This window comes from Pithys albifrons, chromosome 18 (genome assembly GCF_047495875.1).
Source record: "Pithys albifrons albifrons isolate INPA30051 chromosome 18, PitAlb_v1, whole genome shotgun sequence".
In the NCBI taxonomy this organism is placed as follows: domain Eukaryota; kingdom Metazoa; phylum Chordata; class Aves; order Passeriformes; family Thamnophilidae; genus Pithys; species Pithys albifrons.
Window position 1 is genome coordinate 11398461 of NC_092475.1, and position 20542 is coordinate 11419002.

Genomic DNA, 20542 nt, shown 5'->3' on the forward strand with positions numbered 1-20542 from the left:
CTGGCAAGTTGCTGAATTCCTGGTAGCTCCTCAGCATGGAGGAGAAGGGATGTTTCCCACCTCCCCCCCTCCTTAGTAATTTCATCAGCTGTTTAGAAGTTTTGGCTGCTTTATGATAGGCAGGTGCCACAGTGTGTTTGAGCTCGGTGTGGCTGCGACACTGGCAGAGCTGCAGGAGTGGATGGAGGCTGGAGAGAGCAGGGGACTGGGAAAGAGCAACAGGGCTGTGTGATGTTGTAGAGCTTTTTCTGTTCCCCTTCCTTTGGAGGCCAAAGCTGCATCGGTGTAACTATTCCAGTGTGGAAACAGTAGCAGTGCCCTGTTTTGATGTACCCAAGGGTGAAATGTAGTAATATGTTAACTCTTTGCAATTGGAAAAATGCTGAAAAAGCTGAGGAGCAACCCACCAGTTACAGCAGAACAGGAGACTTTTGGGTGAGCTGTGCTGTGCTGTCCTTGGCCAAAGCCATTGTGGCAGATCTTCCTCTGGCTGGGGGTGACTGAAAGCAAAGGTGTGAGGGGTCTGTTCACCCCAGTGCCTCTCCACGGGGTCCCTGTCCCCAGTGCCTTGGCAGGGTGGAAAAGCACAGCAGGGCTGTATAAATTTTGGTTCAAGTTGTGGCTTATATTGGAAATAGAGTCAAAAAAAATCCTGGCTGACAAACTTGTTAATAAAACCCTGGATCCTGGGAAACGAGCAAGGTTTAGAAACTCAGCTCATTTTTCATTTTTACAAGCTTGGGGCCAGAGCAAATCCATGAAGTAATTTTTATTTCTGTTTCTTGGTGCTGCAGTGTTTGCTTTGGAAAGATGGCTGGGACCACTTGTCTGAAAGCCTGGCTTTAGCTGCTCCCATTCTGGTGTTATTTTAAGAGAAATTGGCATAAAATCATCCCTCTCTGCTTGGGCTTTAGTGAGCTCGGCTGTCCCTGTGTGGGGTGACTTTACAAATCCAAGCCCAGAACTGCAGTTCCTCCTTGGAGCTGATGTGAGCTGGGAGCCCTGGGCAGGCAGGGTCTGCTGGGGAGTAAATCAGGGTGTGGGCCTGGCACCTGTGTTTGGGAGCTGTTCCTAAATTAAAGGGTGCTGAGGCTGAGAGTGTGAGCTGCTGCTCTGCTGCTGTAAATACAGACAGCATGGGGCATCCTGCATTGCAGAATGTTTATTGAGAAAGATTGAGGAGCAGAAAAATATGAAGGAAAATGAGCAAGGTCTAGTACAGTTAATAAATAAAAAGACAACTAGCTTTTAATTGGAAAATGCCTCTCCTTCTGGTGTGAATGTTGCCTAGACTGTCCTGGGGTTCAGGAATAGGCTTTGCTTTACAGGTGCAGGAAACAAGGTTGCACTTGCTTTGTTTTCCTTGTTAATTTGGATGCTCTGCTCTATATCCAGTAAAAATCTCACAGAGTTTGAACTTCATGCTGGCTGTGGTGTTCCTGGACTGGGCTTGGAGACCTCTCTGTCTGAGGCTCCACGTCCCTGGCTGTTGTCCCTTTGAAGCCTCTGCAGTAACACAGCCCTCTCAGGCTGCACAACCTTCATTCACAAACAGAAACCTGGACATTTAATTTAGCTTTAAATGAAAGATGAGGCTCAAATGGTTCCAGGAGCCTTGGCCATTGTAGGAGAGGAAAGCTGACTAGAAAGCTGCACAAACTGTGTTGCTGCTTGATTGTAAAGTTTGCATTTGGTTTTGGTGTTTTGCATTCCACAACAGAGCAGATGAGTCCTTGTTTGAACCCAGACGTGGAAAAAGGATTGATTTTTATCAGGGATGGGAGGAGAATAGCAGAGCTGGAGCTCCTGGGTCATGGCAGTGCCCTGACTGCTAAGAGGACATTGCTTCTATCTGGGGTAAGCCCTAGAAATGATGGAAAGAGCAAAAATAATGGAGTAAGGGGGAAAACCAAAAGGACATCCAGGGTTTTTTATTGGCAGACTTCCTTTGGGATGGAGCCTGGTGGGCCTGAGTGGTGCTGAGTTTGCACAGTGCCATGGTCGGCAGTGACGGACCTGCTGAGTGTCCCTGCAAGGGCTCTCTGCTGCTGGGCTTGTTCCTACTGGTTGGAGGGATTTCACAGCCTTTTTATCTTGTTTTCACAGCTAACTCTGCTAAAGCCTGTGCAAACAGCAGGCTGCTCACAAGGGGCCATTTGGCTCCGCACCTGTGGGAAGAACCATCCCTGTGTGTGACCACAGAGGGAGTGAACAGTGAACACAGTAGTTCTTCATATTTTCTGTAATTCCTGGAACTGAGGGAAATAAAAGAAACACACAACTGTTGTACCTCATTCCTCAGCTTACCTACAACATCAACCCTGGCAAAGTGATGGCTCTGTGGGCACAGGATCCATGGTTTGGGTTCCCACCTGGAGCTGTTCTGGAGGTGTTCTGTTCTGCTGGGCTGGCACCTGCTGACCTGGCTGCAATCCCTGCAGCAACCCAGACTTGCCCAGCTGACCTTGTGAGCTTCTTAGTACCTAATATGATGGCACAGAGTAAAGTAAATTGCAGAGGCTGAAGGGATGAGTAATTGCTTAGTGGTGATATGAAGGTCTGAGTTTCAGCACCACCTGTAACTGTGTCCATGAGAGCATGGTGAGGCTGCAGCGTGCATGGAGCGTGTCCGGTGGGTTTGTCCTCCTGGAACAGTGGTGGCATTCTGTGGTACAGCAGTGAGCAGGTGTGTTACTCCATCCCTGTGCTCCTCCTGCCTTTCCTCACAGGGCAGTGGGGTTTGCCCTGATGATGGTGCATCTTCCAGAGCTGTGGGTATCCTGCCTTGGGCTGAAAAAAAATTTCTTTTGCATTGGTGGCTAAATATTAGTTAGTTACTCCTCAGTGATGTTCCATGAGCTTTATCACAGCTCAGTGCAGCAAAGGAGGCTGCATCAGACCCTGTGCTGGACCCTGTGATGGGTGCAAGGGGATGCTGAGGTCAGGATGGATATCCCACTTTTGTTCTGCTTTGCCAAAAAAATGCTCTGACTTTGGGGATTGCTGAAAACAGCAAAGTCTTTCCTCTCCTGCCCTTGCTTATGATATTGAGTAGTTGCTCAGCAATAACCTTATAAAATTTCCCATGTGCTTTTTTTGGAACTCTAACCTGTGGGTTTAGAGGTTTAGGAAATGAAAAGGATGATTTTAGCTGGGCAGCTCCTGGGTTTTGCAAGAGATGGAGACCACTAGTGTTAGGAGCTGGACAGGAAATGAACTGTGCTTTGGAAACTTAAAATTCTGCCTGTTTGTGGAGCAAGGAAACTGCAGTTCTTCATCTCTGCATGTATAGAATAATAAAAGATTAAAATATGGTACTAGGTCAGTGAAAAGCATTTTGCTGTGGAAGCCAAAGGGTTCAGGGTGAAGAAATAAGTTTTCCATTTGGAGAATGTTAGAAATGAGAAATAAAAGTCATGTGAAAAGACTCAGCAAAACTGCCTGGGGTACAAGCACAACTCATCTCCCCTGGCCACTGGCAGCCTCTGGCATGTACAGGTGTAGCTGCAGCAGCCAAAATCATCACTTGGCTTGTATGTGACCTGGTGACCTAATAGCTCCTGAAAGACGAATTTAATACTTTATTGGAGGTTTTTATTTGTAAATGGATTAGGTTGGATTTTTTTCTTTTCAAGATGCTAAGTAGATGTTGTAAGAAAGTAAATAGAAAATGCATTCCTGATTCCTTGAAGGTGTTTTAAATTGATTCAGTTTTGGAAATCTCACCCAAAGCTTTGACTTCAAGAGTGGCAGCCAGCCCAGGAGATGGCCTTGCACAACACTGATACCTTTAAAGGTCTGATTTGGGGTCTTGGGTTTTGTTTTGGTGCCAGTGTGCTGTGCCCAATCCTGGATTCAGTCAGGGGCACTGAGCTGCTGAAAGCACTCGAGTCTGTCCATTGGGGATGGGAGAACCCAGTGCCCAGCTGTGCTTTGGGCAAAGGCCCAGGGCAGTGTCTTGCTTTGGATGGGAAGATGCTCCAGTGTGTTGTGTGGATGTTCAACAAGCCCCTGTGGTGCTGCCAAAAACCTCCATCTGAGGAGGTCACTGCTCCCTTATCACATTAGAATCTGCAGCCCTGTAAAAATAAAGCCTGTTATCTATAATTGTGCAGCAGGTAACAGGTGCCAAAATTGCTGTCAGATCTGCAGAAAGGGACCAGATAAGAGAGGAAAAAAAATAACCTCAATTCTGCTGATGTACTCATCTATTCCCAGGGTCAGTGTAAATCGAGGTTTGAATTAAGCCAAAACAACCCAGTTAATGTCTAAATCTGCCATTTCTCAAGCCCTGCAGAAGCAGGCAAACACAAAATCGATATTCACTCTAACTGTTGCTAAGTTTTCTTTACAGATTAATTTCTGCCTAATAATGCCTGCAGTTCTCCAGGGCCCTCCCTGCCATGGGCTGTATCCTGCTCCCTGGGTCCCTCCCAGCCTATGATCCTGGGCTGCTGTGGCTGAGGGAAGGTGTAAGGACTCTGCCTCACCCCTAACCCAGACCCCTCCTGCAAACCCAATCCTTCTCTGCCCTCAGGAGAGCACACAGCATCCTTCTGTTTTGAAGGAGAAACTCTTTTTTCCTTCTCTGGATGTCAGGCATCTTATTTTAGAAGGCTGATGTAAATCCCACGCTGTGGAATTGCAGCCGGATTAACACCCAGCTCTATGTGCTGGACCCATGGTGAGCCAGAAGATAATTTTGTCCATTACTAGAGTTATTTCTGGTTTGAAGGATTGTTCTCAGCTCCTGCCACTAAGGGGGAGTGTTGCCACGCCGTGGAGCAGCTGTGGGACTCGATGAGCCTGAAGCAGCAGGTCCTTTCCCTCCTTGCAGCCGCTTCTCCCTCCTGGAGCGGTTGGAAAGGCAGAAGTGGCAAAGGACTTGTCACAGCATCACCCAGGGGAGGACAAATCCCCTCCTGTTTGACATCAGGGTGGAGAGTGACCCGAATTTCAGACCTGTCTTGGACAGTAAGTGCTAGGATCATCCTTTCCTTGCAACCACATGGATGTGACAACGTTGATCCATGAAGCGCTTTCAGGTCCCAGGAGAACAGGCACTGGTGAAGAGCAGGGAGGGCTTGATGAGGATGCAGGTGGGTGGAAGCTTTCCTGCTACAGGAAGGAGTGGATCAAGAAGACAAGAAATGCTCCAAAGCTGCCCATGGAAGGGGTCCCTCCCTACCTGGAGAAGAGTTAAAAACAGGATTTAGGGACTTGTTGGGATAGGACAGTCCAGAGTCTCTGCTTTTGGCAGCTTTCATGTGCTCTGATGCTTGTGCCTTCATTTATGTGCTCAATTTGACCCCAAGGTCATTCCCCTGCCCTGTGAGAGGCACGATATGTACATGCAGTTCAGTCCTTTTCCTCCTTAGTACCCCTGTTCCTATGCCAATGAACTGCAGATAACCCCATTCATCTACTTTTTTACCTCTCACTGCAAAGGGTTTTGGGATCTGCAGATGCCAAACATACTTGTTTACGGCTTGCTGGGGTTAGAGTTGTGAGTTTTCTTTAAAAATATGTTCCCTTTTCAGTTTCTTATTTCACTTCAAATGTCATCTTTTTCTCTTCTTCTCTCAGGGCCACCCAGGGATTTTATTCACAGAATTGGAATGAGCTACAAAAGGGATAAAGATCATTCATAGGAACCTTGAAAGAATTGTCTAAACTCTATGAAATGAAGATTAAAAATAAAACAGGGAGGTGAAGCACAGGCTCCATCATGAGCATCTTATAAATACTTGTCCATGAAATTGAGAGCTCTTCCCACTGTGCCAGGAGGTCTTCATGGGAAGGAGCTGCTGTATCCACCTCCTGAGTGGGTAAATGGGAGCACAGCCCAAGGGCAGGAAAACACAGCAGGCTGGAACATCTGCCAGCTCTTTGTAAACACTCTTCTTCTGCTTCTCCCCAGTGTAAAGTGAACAGGTGAGCTCTGCCAGAGGTTGTTTCAAAGCTGGTGCATGTGAGTGGTGGCACTGGTAGAAACCTTCAACTCCCGGGGAAGGAGAGGGGAAAAGGAGTAGGAGGGAGAAAGAGCTGCAGTCTCTTGCTGCCTTCAGGCACAACCTGCTGGTGCTTTTGATGCTGGTGTAAAACAAAGGGCTGTGGCAATTGCTGCTGCCCTGTGTGAAGGGGAGAGCTCAGCAGTGGCTGGGTTTCTGTGCTGGCATTTACCCTGGAGCTGCTGGTGTTTCTGGGTTAACTGGTTGCCTCTGACTTGCTCTTGAGCCTGAGCACCCAGAGCCTTTTTCACAACTGTGAGCTGCTGAGCAGACCTGGCAGGGCTTTGGTTTGCCTTCCCCTTCATAGTGTCTGGGAACCCTCTGGCTCATGACTGGGGGTCTGACCACTTCCAACCCCTGACCTGTGTCCAGATTAGTGCTCATGGCTCTTGTTTCATTAAAAATACTCTTATAAAGCACTTTCCTCCAGACTGGTATTACTGATATTTTCCAGGTCAAACCCAGACAGATCCCACACTTGTGCATCCAAACCCCTTCTGGCATGGTGAGCAGGACTGAGGAGTTCTCAGCCTTGCCCTGTCCATGTAGTTCTATTTAGAAAAGTGCTGCTGCTCCAGCTCTTGATGTTAAGCCAAACAAAGGGTATGTGGAAGGTGTGAAGTTACTTGGTGAGGGCCCACACCTGTTTATACACAAAGATTTTACCTTGCAGCTTGATGAGTGTCCCCTAGCCCAGCACCTCTTGTTCTCCAGCCCCAGAAGTTCTGCTCATGGGGCTCAGTGGCAGTCCCAGCTGATGTGCCAAGGGCCCAGGGCTCTCCCTGCCTGATCTGCCTTTCCCAGAATGTAAAACTGGTTCAATCCTGTTGCTTGTGCTTTGGAAACTAAACCTCCCCCTGCCATGCACACACATCCCTGCAAAAAAGGGCAGGACCTGCAGTTTGGCAGGGATGTGATGTGTCTGAGGGGGAGGACAGCAGCAGCTCCTGTGTGTGCCCTAGATAGGCAGGAGAGGCAGCCAGACATCAGAGCACTTCTAAAGCACAGGTCTGGGAGCTGGGATAATCCCAGTTCCTGGCCATAGGTGGGAGAGATGTCTTGTGGCTCAAGCAGCATCGTGAAACAACAAGGGACCGATCTGATCCCTCCGCCAAAAACTCTTTTTGTTAACAGACCTTATTTAACTGTCAGGAAATCACATACAACGTAACATGCCAGATCAGCTGAGCTTCCCTGTGAGCTGGTTCTGTGTGGCAGATATGGCAGATACCTCTGTCCAGCTCACCTCCCCTTTTCCCAGCTTTCATCAGTCAACCTCACACCTGCTGGGGACCTCCAGCTTTGTGGCATGTGCATCTCATGGGTCTATTCTTCAGGGCTGTCCAAGACCAGGGCTATGTCCTGGAACTGCTGTGGGAAACCTTCCTTTGCTCAGGTAGATTTATCTGTGTGTTACATGTGGCTGGTGGGTCTGAAAGGCAAGTGGTTGCACTCTGTGTTATTTACTGCCTCTCAGACAAAGTAGGTCACCAATCCATCTTGGATTTATTCTGTGTGATGCACAAGAGAAGGCAGTGAGATCCTATTTCTTCCCTGTCTTCTTCCTCCCCACCCACATGCCATAGGAGGGAGGACTGTGAAATCCCAAGGAGAAAGGCCTGATCTGGTGTTGTGCTGGACCTTATTCTGCCCTAGCAGAGGCTTTGAGCTGAGGGAGGATGGCTTGTTCCAGGGCAGCTGTGATCTGACTGCTCATGGGCTGGCTTTGGTTGGCCAGGAGATGCTGGGCTGTGAATGTCAGTGGCCCAGGAGATGCTCTCTGGCTGTTCCCTGGCATTTGTCCTCACAAAACTTGCCCTGGTTTTGGGCCAGGTAGGGGATTCACATGTGATATTTATGTTGGGAAAGGAACTCTTAAGCATGAAATGTTTGTGTTATTTCTCCTGTTGCGTTCTCTGCAAAAGGGACCTTGAGAGGTGTCTTTTAAGATAACGTGAAGGGAGGTGAGCTCTATTTCTGCTTGATAAAAAGCCATGCTGTGTCTGTCATCTGGATGTTTTGGAGTATTCAGTGGCTGGCTGGAGACCTGCTGAGTTTCTTGTGTTATCAGTACAAGGCACATTGAAATGCAAAACCTTCTGTGTTTCCCTCATTTTATTTAAGATTCCAGTTGGGGGTTTTACTGGTACATGTCTGTTCTGGTCTGGCTGCTTTCCCCTCCTGCCCCTGTGGCCACAGCCCTGGTAACCAGGGCATCAGACTGACTTTGGGAGGTGAAGATGATGAGGAGCCAGGTCAGGGTGGGAAACTGGTGAGAACAGAGGAATAGCTCAGTAAGGACAAATTGCTCCAGCTCTGAGTTACCCAGCAAAAAAGCAAGGAAGGCAAACCTGCTGTCTCTAAGGATAAGTCCTCCTCCTGAAAAAAAAAAAAGTCATTTTAGGTATTGCTGATAAGGAATCAACTAAATTCCTCCTTTCTCTGCCCCCATCTCTGCAAGAGATCATTCAACTACTCAGCTAAGGCTTAGCACATGGGGCTTTTGAAAGCATCTTGCTGCAAGTGCTTGGAAAATGCTATCATTTAAATCCATAATAGCTCTGTTAGGAAACATGCCCCAGGCATTCACATCAGCTCTTGGTGGTGCAGTGTGTGTCTGGTCCCACTTCATATCACCCAAGCCATAAATAATGTGAATCAAACACAACACCAGCCTGCCTGGGCTCGTAGGCAGCCTCAGGCCATGGGCCAGAATGTGGTCCAGTGTGCCCATGTGGGCTCCCAGGCAAGGCTGGGGCTGTGTGACAGAGCCTGGTGTCCTCTCAGGCAGAAGATCTCCCAGAGGGGCTTTACTAGGACGTTTGCAGCTGCCAGTGGGTCTGCTTGTCCTGCTCCCCACTGGGGTGTCTTCAATGGGTGGTGGGAGAGGCCAAGTAAAATGGGAAGGCATCAGTGAATCTTTTTCTTAGGAAGAAGTAAATTTCTGGAAACAAACCTGGGACTAAGCAGCTGAGTGCCACCAACCCTGTGACACTCAGACATCCATGGCAGGAGGTGTGAGTAAACCCTGCTTAGCCTGAGCTTTTGGTGGCAGTACTGAGGTTAAAGAGGGAGATCTGTTACATCCTCTGCTGATGTCTCTGTCTGTTCTCCTCATAAAATATGGATCTGGGAGATTTGGAAAGCACTGCTGCAGTTACTGAAATGCTTTTACATCACTTAGTGTTTGCTGCTGCCCACACACACCTCTGAATAATCATAAGTTTCTTCCATAATTATGTTTATTACACACTTACTATGGTGACACACTATCCTGTGCCGTGGATGAGACTGCAGCCAAGATGGAATTCTGCTCTGGGAATCAGTCCTGGGAAAATCCTTTCATAGCCTTTCTGTCAGGCTCCCCCTGCCCAAGATGGCATCACAGTAGGTAGCACAGAAATTAATAACATGATCATCTTTCATGTGTATTTTGGTAACAGCAAGCTAATTAATAATGATGGGTCAACAGTTTTTAGGCTTTTAGGATTAGCACCAGGTTTAGAGGAGGATCATGTGCATGTCTGAGCTGCAGTGCATGGATGTAGGCAGGTGGGATGCAGTAAATGATACATGACCCACATATTAAAGTAGGATTTTTTGCTTTAAAAAAAAAGTTATGGACTTAATCCTCTTCTTCCCTCACCTGCCCCAGTTTGTTCGATCCCTCTTATTTAGGACAAAAAGAAGACTTTAGCTTTACCAGGTAACTGATGGCTTTTGGGTGAGATGTCCCAGCCCCCAAAGCCTCATGCTATTTTATGAATTGCCTCCCTGATGTGCTGCAGGGGTGAATTACAGCTGTGGAGCTGCTGACATCTCACATCTCAACAGACCAACAGAGAGTTGCTGAGTCTCAGAGATCAGTGGAACTCCACAGATGGGCTGTGGCTCAGGAACCCTGTGAATCCTGGTTTGGAAGGGCAGCTGTGAGTCTCTTTGCATTGCTGCACTGCAGTCTAGTTGGCATAGCAGTGATGGGGAGACCCTGCCTCTCTCTGCACAGCTGTATCATGAAGCCTTTGCTGTGATGATTAAACCTTTCCTACTCCCTTCATCTTGCCTTCCACTCTGCTTCCTAGCCCCTACCCTCTTCCTCTGAGTGCCATTAACCTCAGCAGCAGGATAATTCTCCAGAGAGGAGCTGGGCCAGCTCAGCTCTTCTGGGAAAGCTTCTTTCTGCCTTTCTCACCTCAGCTTTCCTTCATCCACGAGGAGACAGCCCCAGAGCAAAGAGTGATGTGTGAGAAGGGGTGCAGTTACAGCACTCTGTGGAAGTGCCAGGCAGCAAGCACAGGCTCCCTACCCACATGCTGGGAGCCTCCCTGCTTGCTGGGAGCCTCCCTGCCTGCTGGGAGCCTGCCTGGAGCCTCCCTGCCTGCTGGGAGCCTGCCTGGAGCCTCCCTGCCTGCTGGGAGCCTGCCTGGAGCCTCCCTGCCTGCTGGGAGCCAGCCTGGAGCCTCTCTGCCAGTCCCAGCACACAGTGTGCGAGGTAACAACAGAGTAATCAGCACATGAGCTGCTAATTAAAATATAAGTGCACTGCAGTGACAAGGGGCTTGTGTGATGGACTATGAAAGGCTCTGTTTGCACAGCTGATGAGACAGTTACACTCGACAGAAACCCTGTGCTGCATGTAAGGAAGCCCATGGGCCCTCTGCTGCTATGGGCTCCCCAGTCTGGTAGCCCTTGGGTGTCCTGATTCTCCTTGAGTTCATCCCAGCCTAGAGTAAGGTCTTGGTTCAGTTTATACTGAAATGGTGTTCTAAAGGTGCTGGTTGTGTGTTTAGGGATGACCCATCTGCCTTGGAGAGCAATGGCAGGGTATGAGTTAGAGAGGACAAATGGGGTGGCCAGGGAGCTGCAGCCTCTCCTGCTCCTGCTGTGAGCTGGAGATTTGCTCACTCCTACCTGTGCAAGGAGGTGTGTGGGGCTTTGGGATAATCACTGTTTGCCAAAGTGCTTTGAGATCATGGGAGGACAAATGTAGTCTCAGGTGATTTGTGTAATGAGCCAGACCTTGACAGACCCTTCTCTTGTTCTTGTCTGTCCACGGGGTCTGAGCAGATCCCAAATTTGCCCAGGTGGTAAAGTTAAACACGGTCAGTACAGCTGTTATACACTGCACACAAGATAGGGGTGAGCTACAATAGATAATTCCTCTTACAGTGGGCATGGAAATTTAAACAGAGAGGACAAGAATTAGGTGCTTCTGTATTACACAGGCAATTCTTAGAGAAGCTTCTCACCATCTTTTATGGACAGGGGCTTTGCTGCAGACCATGACTGTTGCTTTGCCTCCAGATTTAAAAACGTCCAAGCATTTTCTTCTAATCTTGCCCCCCTCTAAGCAGTTGTGCCTGTTCTGGGTGCCTCTTTCCCTCAAGCTTTGATACTACAGCAAAGTCTGAGTTGTAGAAGTTGTTGGTGCTGGGATGAATGTGGTGGCAGGAGCCCAAGGTGCTCTGTGTGAGTTTTGTGTCAGGGCTGGCCTGGGGCTGAGCTGTCCCCAGTGCTGGTGCAGGGTCTTTTTGTGTGATGCTTAATGGAGTTCTCACAACAACACTGTGAGGCAGAGAAACACTGTGATATGGGGGGAGATGAGTGTGGGGGTCTATGCTGGGGAGCCTGGAGCCCTCCTCTGGAGCTCTAGCCATGGAGTAACACATCTGTACCTCTGTAAGGGGACAGAAATCAAGTGTAGGGAAAACCCTGGGGAGGCAAACTTGAATTTCTGGAAAACATCATCTCCACATCCAGGCACAGAGATGCTCAGGGGGTCCCTTTGCAGCAATTGCCTTTCTCAGCTCTGTTTTCTGAGAAAAGCAGCACAGGCATGTGGGAAGAGGCGCTTCAGCTTTGTTTTTATTTACTGAAGAAGAGATCTTCCAGCAGCTGCATACTTAATAGTTTCCAGGACCATTCATTAACCTGACAAGTGCACCAGGGAACCCAGAGCAATGACTCTACCTGCCTGCCACGACATCTCTTTTTACCCCAATAAACTTTCCCACTCTTTCTATCTCAGCTGCTGAATCTGCCCTGAGATGCAGAGAAGGGTATCTCCAAAACAATGAATCCATGTCAAAAGATTTGTGAGCAGCCAGCCAAACAATTCCAGACAGAGAGACAGGAGAAAGAACATCATTCCCGAAAGCACTGCATTATTGATTAAGCATTTGTGATCCATAAAACATAGTAAAACCGTGGGACTGGCTGCAGAATGAATTCTACCAGAAAAAGGTCGTCTTTTACTGCCTCTGATCCTCAAGGACGAGGGTAAAGTAAGTTTAGTACCGAGGAGGAATTCATTTGTATAATAATGGTTTTTGATGACTCGCAAAGGTTATTTTATGATTAGCCATCTAATTATAAAATGGCCAACAATTTCATCTTATCCAAATGTACATCAGCTAAATTATGGAATGCCCTTGTTTTATGCAAATTCTGGAAATACTGCTTCTTTAACCTCCCAACCCTGCTGTCTGTCAATGCTTGTGTGGAGCATAAATTTGAGGGCAGTGCCAGAGCTGGATTCAACTGCAAATAAAACATGCTGAATTAATTCCATAGAAGTACCCAGTGGTGGGAACAGTGCTGGAGGTGCAGCACGGGGCACATGTGGACATCTGAGCCCATGATGTGGCTTGAGCTGGGCTGTCCTGCCTGGGCAGGTGCTGAAGCTGGCACACGGAGGCAGGAGAGTGTTCCTAGGGAAGGGTTCCTCGATCATCCCAGGGGCTGGGGATGTGAAATGTCCTCATTCTCAGGCTGTGCAGACATGGGGGGAGAGCTGCTCTTTGATGGAGCTGCACACTCCATCCTTCCTCACCCTTAGAATGGTTTAGGCTGGAAGGGACTTTAATGATTAGCTCATTTCAATCCCCCTGATACAGCACAACCTCTCACTAGTCCAGGTTGCTCAGGGCCCCATCTAGCCTGGCTTTGAATACTTCCAGGGATGGTGCAGCCACAGCTTCTCTGAGAACCACTCCTGCTTTCTCTCTGCTTTGGCCAGTTGGGGTCAAGACTATCTTTCTCTTGGGTCTGAGGAGTGTTGCCGAAAGGTCCCACAGCAATGGGCCATGAAGGAAAAATTCCTCCTGTTCTTGCCTCATCACAGTACCCCTGTGAGGTGTTTCTCACCTCATGTTCCTGATAAAATAAGGCTTTAATGATGGGCTTGTGTCTGTGTCCATGGGACAAGCCAGGTCTGGGCAAGCTCTTGAGGAGAAGATGGTGAGAGCAGAGAAACTGTAGTTGGGATGAGGACTTGGATTGGGACATCCTGGTGGGTTTTCAAAGGCTCCAGGTTGGTTCCTGCAAGAGTAGCTTGTAGCCCTGGTACTGCAGGGAGAGAGAGCAACAAAGGAGGGGAAGAAACACAAGGGAAGGGGGAGGAAAGGAGGATTGTGAAGATTAGGTCCAATTAGTTACGTGCACTTTAAACATCAGATCCTATTAAACACTTCTGGTTTAAAACCAGACCCTATTATATGGTTGCAGCTTCCAGACAAAGTCCCGTTAAGTGGAGCTGCTTTGAAATCCGGGGCCTCAGACACAGCTATTATGGAGATCAGGCCCCATTAAATATATTCAGTTTGAAGATTAGGTCTGGTTACACACAGGCAGTTCAAAGCTGGCCTCTAATTAAGCAGAGGCGGTTGGAGAAGTGGAGCTTGAGGGGAGAGGGGGACCTGTGGAGCAGCTCTGTGCATCTGCAGTTTCCCCCTGCTGGGAAGGAGCCTCTGGCCAGTCGTGGGCAGGATGCTCATGGTCCTGCCTGCACATGTTGAGTAACCCCAAATAGATTCTTCAAGATGAAAGGAGTTACAGTGATCTCCAGGCTGGTGAAGACAGAGGGTTGAGGCTTCAGGAGAGGTTTAGTGGTGTTGCTCACTGGAATAACATAGGGCTGGGGGATTATTGCTGACTGGATCAGGGGCTTGAGAAATTGGGGGTGCCCTGTGCCCCCCTCAGTTTTCCCTGAGGGCTGTAACATCTGGACTCTTTGCACCTAGAGAGGACCCAGGGTGGTGTGGTTCTGTACATGGGAAGTTAAATCCTAGGTAGCCCCAAGGGGTTTGGTGTCCAACAAACTGGATTGCAAGGAAATATGGGCTCTCCCCTGTCTTCTAGGACCAACAGAGCTGTTTATGGCCTGTCTAGGGTCTGTGTTTTGAGTGCTTGAGAACTCCACTCTCAGCATGAGGCTCCCTTTTCTACTGGCCACAGCAGTGCACAGAGCACACTGGGTGACTTGGGACCTGGTGGTGGTTTTCCTGTAGGATTGCACCGTTGCTCTGGATTTCCTGTGTGAATGCTTTCCTTATAAATGGGAATGGTTAGAAAATACATCTCAGTGGTGGCCTGGGGGAGATGATGGAGGTAGTGATGGCAGAGCCCCTCTCTGGGGCCCTGAGCCTCTGCAATGGACAGCCCAGAGCTGCTGAGCCTTGACTGGACATGACTTGCTTACACAACTAACATTTTTCCTGCAAAATACTATCAACCATCCCTCCTCATCCTGCTTCTCTACATGCTTATCACAGCTCCTGCCCTCCTTCCACAGTGTGTGAAGAGCAACAAGGGTCATTTTCTACCTGGTCCCCACATCAGTGCAGGTCAGTGAGGAGTCCTTGAGATGCTCTCACAAACATTACTGGCATCATTTTGATTTCTTTCCATTGGATCTTTTGGTGCTGCTCTTGGTCCTGAGCCTCAGAAGCATCAGATCACTTTTAATTAGGGCTGGGTGCTTTCATCTTTGATGGAGCAAAAGAATTTCGCCATTTGGATTTTAGCATATGAAATATTAACTTCAATATATATATTTTTAATTTTGTATTAAATATTATGTAGCAGCATGGTATTAATATTAAAACTTTAACACAATGTAAATGTCAGGATGAGTTGTAGTGATAAAACCTAAATGAAATATATTTACCTCTCAATTTCACTTGCAATAGCAAAAGATTTTCAAGTTAAAACAGATTTTTTTTTCACTTTTCAACAGAAGTGCTGTTTCTTTGTTCTACAGGAAACCATTCCATTAGAGGTTGTTTTGGGTGGTTTTTTTAGCACTTCTAAGCTCATGACTTGAAGACCCAGGGTTTTAATGAGCACTGAGGCTGAGACCTGTGGTGAGAGGTGGGAGTGCTGTCAACTCTCGTATCTTCCCATCCTGAGCTTTCCTCCTCTATTTGTTCCCTCCCCTGGTGTTCCTAGGAAGGAGATGTGTGTACCTGGCCCTGGCTGATGCTCTCCTTGCACAGATGGGTACCCACAAGGGTCAGTGGGAAGAGTGACCACTCATTGCTGCTGGGTGATGCTCAGACAGTCCAGAACAAATAAACAGCCCCTTTCCCTGTGGCCTGTGCTGGGCTCAGATAGCACATGCCAGGGAGTTGTTCAAAAGTCATGGCAAGGAAGGATTTGCAGTGGGCATGTTTGCAACCCTGCCTGGTGCCCATGGGGTGCATGGTGGCAAGGGGAGGAATCTGCCCCTGAGTGCAGGGGAGGCACGAGGGGGTTATCCAAGCCTGTGCAGCCACAAACAGTGTGAGATAAGACGACTTTGGGGTAGGGAAGGTGCCCTGGCCCATCTCCTCATTCTGTTTGGTCCTGCTCTTAGATCCTCAGTGGGAGGAAGATGGAAGAGTCTCTCTTTACCCCCTGCCTGTTCTCCTGACGAGAAGGCTGAACCTTTAATCCTTGAAGACAGAAACTGGGAATGAGTCCCTGAGAGATTGTGGCAAAAGACTGAGGCAATGAGGGACTGAGGGGTCCCAGTCCTGCCCTGCTGGCTGTGCTGGCCCTGTCTGGGTGAGCTGAGATGCTGAAGGGCTGTGGAAATGCCCAAGCTGTCTCAGAGTGGGACAACGGTGCCCCAAAACCCCTACATGGCTCCACTGTATTAACAAGAGGTGTTTGAGGACTTGTCCCAACAGGACAAATTGGCTTGCCTTACATCCTTTTTTGCTTTAATGTTCCAGGTGTATGATGGAGGATCCCTGTCCCACTGGCAAAGACCACCAGGATGGGCTGCTCGGAGCTGTAGCCGTGATGTGTGAGCACATGAGCTGTGCTGATGGAGTCAGTGCCAAGCAGGCAAGTCTCTTGGAGCAATATGTACATGCACAAGGATTCCTTTTCCTTTCATCCTTTTATCTACATCCTTCTTTTAAGAAGCAGCAGATGAAAGAGCCCACCATTCACATCAAACCCCCATCAAGAGCATTAAAAGAAATGTTTTTGGCTTTATGGTTTGCTTTGAAGGAACCAGTCGCAAAATGAGCTAGGAAGGCATGAAAGACACCCCAGCTAGTTTAGCTGCATTTCCAGTGTCAGAAATCTGCTCTCTGAAGTAATTAAGATGCAGGTATTTGAAAGGATGCACGAGGGCACATCATTAAGGTGCTCTTTAGCTCTGCTTCCTCTATGCCCCAGGGATAGCTGCAAACTGCCCCAAATTACCTCATGGGATGAAGGTAGAGATGCAAAAACATTTCAAAACTTGCCTTTGGACAGACCTTCTCTTTTAAATTCCTTCTCCTTATTGAATGCAATAAATCAGATGCAATGGCTTCCTGTATTGGGAATGAGAGCCTGTCCCAGACTGGTGAGATAGCAAAGGGGGTGAGGTGTGGAGGTGTTGTGAACAGGTTCAGGGTGGTGTGGTGAATGCAGGATGGAGGGTTAGCTGGGCTCTCCCACCTTCCAGGAAATTGCTTCACTCATACCAGTAGATTTGAGACCAGCATTTAATAATGGGGCAGATCACACCTCATGATTGCAAATATCTTAAACAGGGAGATGTGGTGATTTCATACTTTCCTGTGTATGAGCTGTAAACCATAGGCCTCGGGTCTAGATGTGTGAAGGTTAATAAAACCAAATAAAAAATTAATTCTCTTCAGCAGAGATGGCTGCTGATGATGTGCCAGTGAGCTCCTCAGAGCAGAACTGTGCTGCTCCATGCTCCGTGAGTAGATTCCCTGATTTCATGACTGGGAGGTGCATTTGCAGGTATAGCAAAGATCAGCATCTGTTCCCCTCCTGTCCTCCTGCCAGGAAGGAACCAGCATTTGGTGGCACTCCACAGCTGTTCCTGTTGGTCTCTTCCAGTGGGGACATGTGCAATCCCTCAATGGAGTGAGCAAGGGGGAAGTTTTAGGATTAATCAGTGGAAGGACCTTTTGCTGAAGGGTCTCATTAACCCCAGCTTTCCCATCCTACTGTGGGAGGTCAGTCTTGTGTAGCTTCTGTGGACAAGAGAGAAATAATTTTACATCCAATAAACACCCTTTCTGGATATTATGTCATAACTGTTTTGGTGGTCATAGCTCATCTCTAGAATGGAAACTTGTCCACAGAGGGGGAACTCTGTGGTCTGGTGGCCCTGGACAGCTTTCAAAGTGCTTTGGAGCACCTGTTGTTTGTTATTTCCAATTTTCCAATTTTTTTTTCCTACTACTCAACATCAAATCCCATATGAGGCTCTTCACTGTGCTCCAAGCATAGCTAGTGGAAAGAAGACTGTAGGGATGTCCTGTGGGACATGGGTGAAGACCAGGGATTCAGGATTTTGGGCACAGAGGCAGTGCCATGGACCACACAGCACTTCATTTCTGTAGCATCTCTTTGCTGTGAAAGTGTAGAGTAGGAAGTGTAAGGCTGAAACATGTTGCTGTGTCTGAGGAATTTTTGTTTGTGGCTCTGGCTCCATGAACGGTGGAAGAAAATACACCTTGTGGGCACAGGAATGCTGTTATGGCACCCACAGCCATGGGGATTCCACACAGTGGCTGTATTTCTTTGTTTCTGAAATGCAGAAGAATATAAAAATTCAAGGGATACGTGGAGTTTGATTTTTTACAGGTGGAAGGGGAGCACTGTATTTTTACCACTAGGCACAGAGGGACAGAAACTAAATCGAACCCAGAAGCTTCATCTGGTTGTATCAAGCTGGGAAGAGCTGGCAAGGAGAGCAGTTAGTGGGAGGGATGGGATTGGATGCCAGCTGCCCCAGGAGGTGAGAACCAGCCTCTAGGAACAGGTACCAGCCCTGAGTCCCCTTGCCATAGAGGCAGCAGGCTTATGTGCAAGACCCAGAGTCAGCCCCCACTCCCTGGAATGCCCTGGGATGTGCTGTGCCAGTCAGTGGTGCTTCATCCAGTTGAAAACCAGTTTTGGGGGCTGGATGCTGTGCAGCCTCATGGCTCTGGGCTAACACACCCCGGTGAGCCACAGCCTGCCTCAAACACCCAGCTGGCAAAACTGCTAATTCCTCTATGGATAACTCCATTTTTAATTCCTAAAACTGATGTAAGTGGTCTCTAGATGTCCTTGTGTGATGTGGGAGAAGGGAGGGCCAAGCACGAAATACAGATGGGCAGAAATGTCAGAGTTGTCTCCAGCTTTGTATTGTGTGACCTTGGGGACTGATGACACTTCATCACTGCAGCTGCAATTGCCCTCCCAGCCCAGGCAGGCAGGGGCCATTCAGCAAGGTCTGTGCCTGAGGAGTGGGGGTTTGCTGAGCTGATGAGAAATCTGCTGTTAAACTGGAGGTGTTTGTAAGTGTGTTTGCCTGGATTTGTAGGGAAACGCTATTGAGCTGCTGTGCTATTGATTTAGACATTACCTGGGGTTTGCAGTCTTGCTTCTCTTCCTTCCCTTTTTCTCCGGGGCTCTGCTGACAGGCAGCAGATCCTTGCCTAGAATGGACAGTGGGGTCATGACTGCAGCCTGATCCCCCCAGGCCAGGCTCAGACCTTCAGGGAGAAGTTCCTTCATGGACCCCTATGCAGCACAGCATTGTCCCAGCAAGGAGATTTATTTTTCTCCTTTCAGGCTCAATTTTCTGCTGTGGTGATCCACAGCAGGCAGAGCACACCAGCTGAAACCGCTCTGAACTATCATCTTGGAGTTGTACACAGAGAAACTGAGGATTTCAAGCAGACAGCACTTTTTAAAAGAAACTTCCAAGTTCCCACTTTTTGCTGGGTGATGGTACCTCTCAGGACATCTCTGAGAGGAGGTGTTTTCAATGCTGGTGGCCTAAAAGAGACCACCAAGAAGAAATTCCTTCCTCAAGACACCGCTTCAGAATCTCTTTCTGGCTGGTATGCCACCTGTCCTCACACCTTGTCCTCCAGAAGGATCTGATGAAGCTGCTGAGCACTCAGGGCACTAACCTGAATGGATAGACTTCATTCTGCTGGCTGGAAAGCTGGGGCAGAACATGATCACTGCCTGTAGTGAGTGCCTGTCCCCAGTGCTGTCACTGCCCTTGGGGGACAGGCTGCTTCACCTATTGCTGCAACTCCTGCCTCACCCTCCACCCTCACCTCACAGATCCATCCAGGGCTGCCTCTGTTCCTCCACCATCATGATCAGATGATGCTGGGCAGCTTAACACATGGATAGTGGGTGCAAAGCTCACTCCCATTTTTCTGGCTGTGTTTCCCTCTCCACTGGGAGCTGGGCAAGTGGGTCTGATGCCACAGGACTGAGATTTCTGTTCTCTTCCCACTCAGCTTTGTGGTTCCTGGGTCCATTTTGACACCCTCAGAGCAACCACCTGTGGCTTGTTCAGGTGGAAAAAGAACATTTGAGACACAGAGTGGAGAAACTGATTTTTCCCTTTTGTGATGGAAAAAGTAAATCCTCAGTGTGAAATGGCATAGAAAGGGAGTTGTATGGATTACAGGGAGAGAAATACCAATTATATTAAAGTAGGGGAAAAATCAGGAAGGCTTTATTTGGGCCATTCACTGACAACTTGCAGCTACAGGCTGTGTATGAAAAGGCTCAGATTTGAATCCACAGCAACATTTTGGCTTTAATAACCCTGCAGTATTCAGGCAAAATTCCTGTGGAGTCCAGTGGGAGCTTTGCCCGGGGCCTGGAGGATTTACCTTATGGGTCTTTTGAAAATGTTAAAGATTTTAACCCCCCAGCTGACTCAGCTGGAGGAACACACAGTGCACAGCAAAGCCAATGCCTGCGTGTCGTGTGTCCCTGTGTCCCCGCAGAGGAGCCCAGCATTTCCCTTTATCCTTTCCCAGTGGGATGAAAGCAAGAGCCTATAAAATTTCTCACACCATCCTCTGTCAGCTCTTTTTGTTTCCTTTATTTCCTTTGTGCCTGGCTGGGCTGTGAACCCTCTGCTCTCGGTTGCTCTCTGCCCTTGGTGCTCAGCCAGGATACCAAGTGGCCAGTGCAGGGTCACTGGAGGAGCATTCCTGGGATCTGATGTGTTTGTTAGTGGTGGCCCTGCCACATGGCCCTCCCCAAAGGCTGTGGTGCTCCCTCTGAACTGCACAGGCACTGATGTGACTGTTGTGATGTGGGGGGTGAAGCTTTTTGCACTGGGGACCAAATGCTCCCCTGGGATGGTTCTGTACCAGCACCATGAGCACCTCCTCTCCCAGCTCTTCCCACTGGGATTCAGGCACATGGGGGCTTTTAAATACCAGTTAGTGCTGCAGAATGTGGTCCCTGAGGGCAACATTCAGTTGTTACTG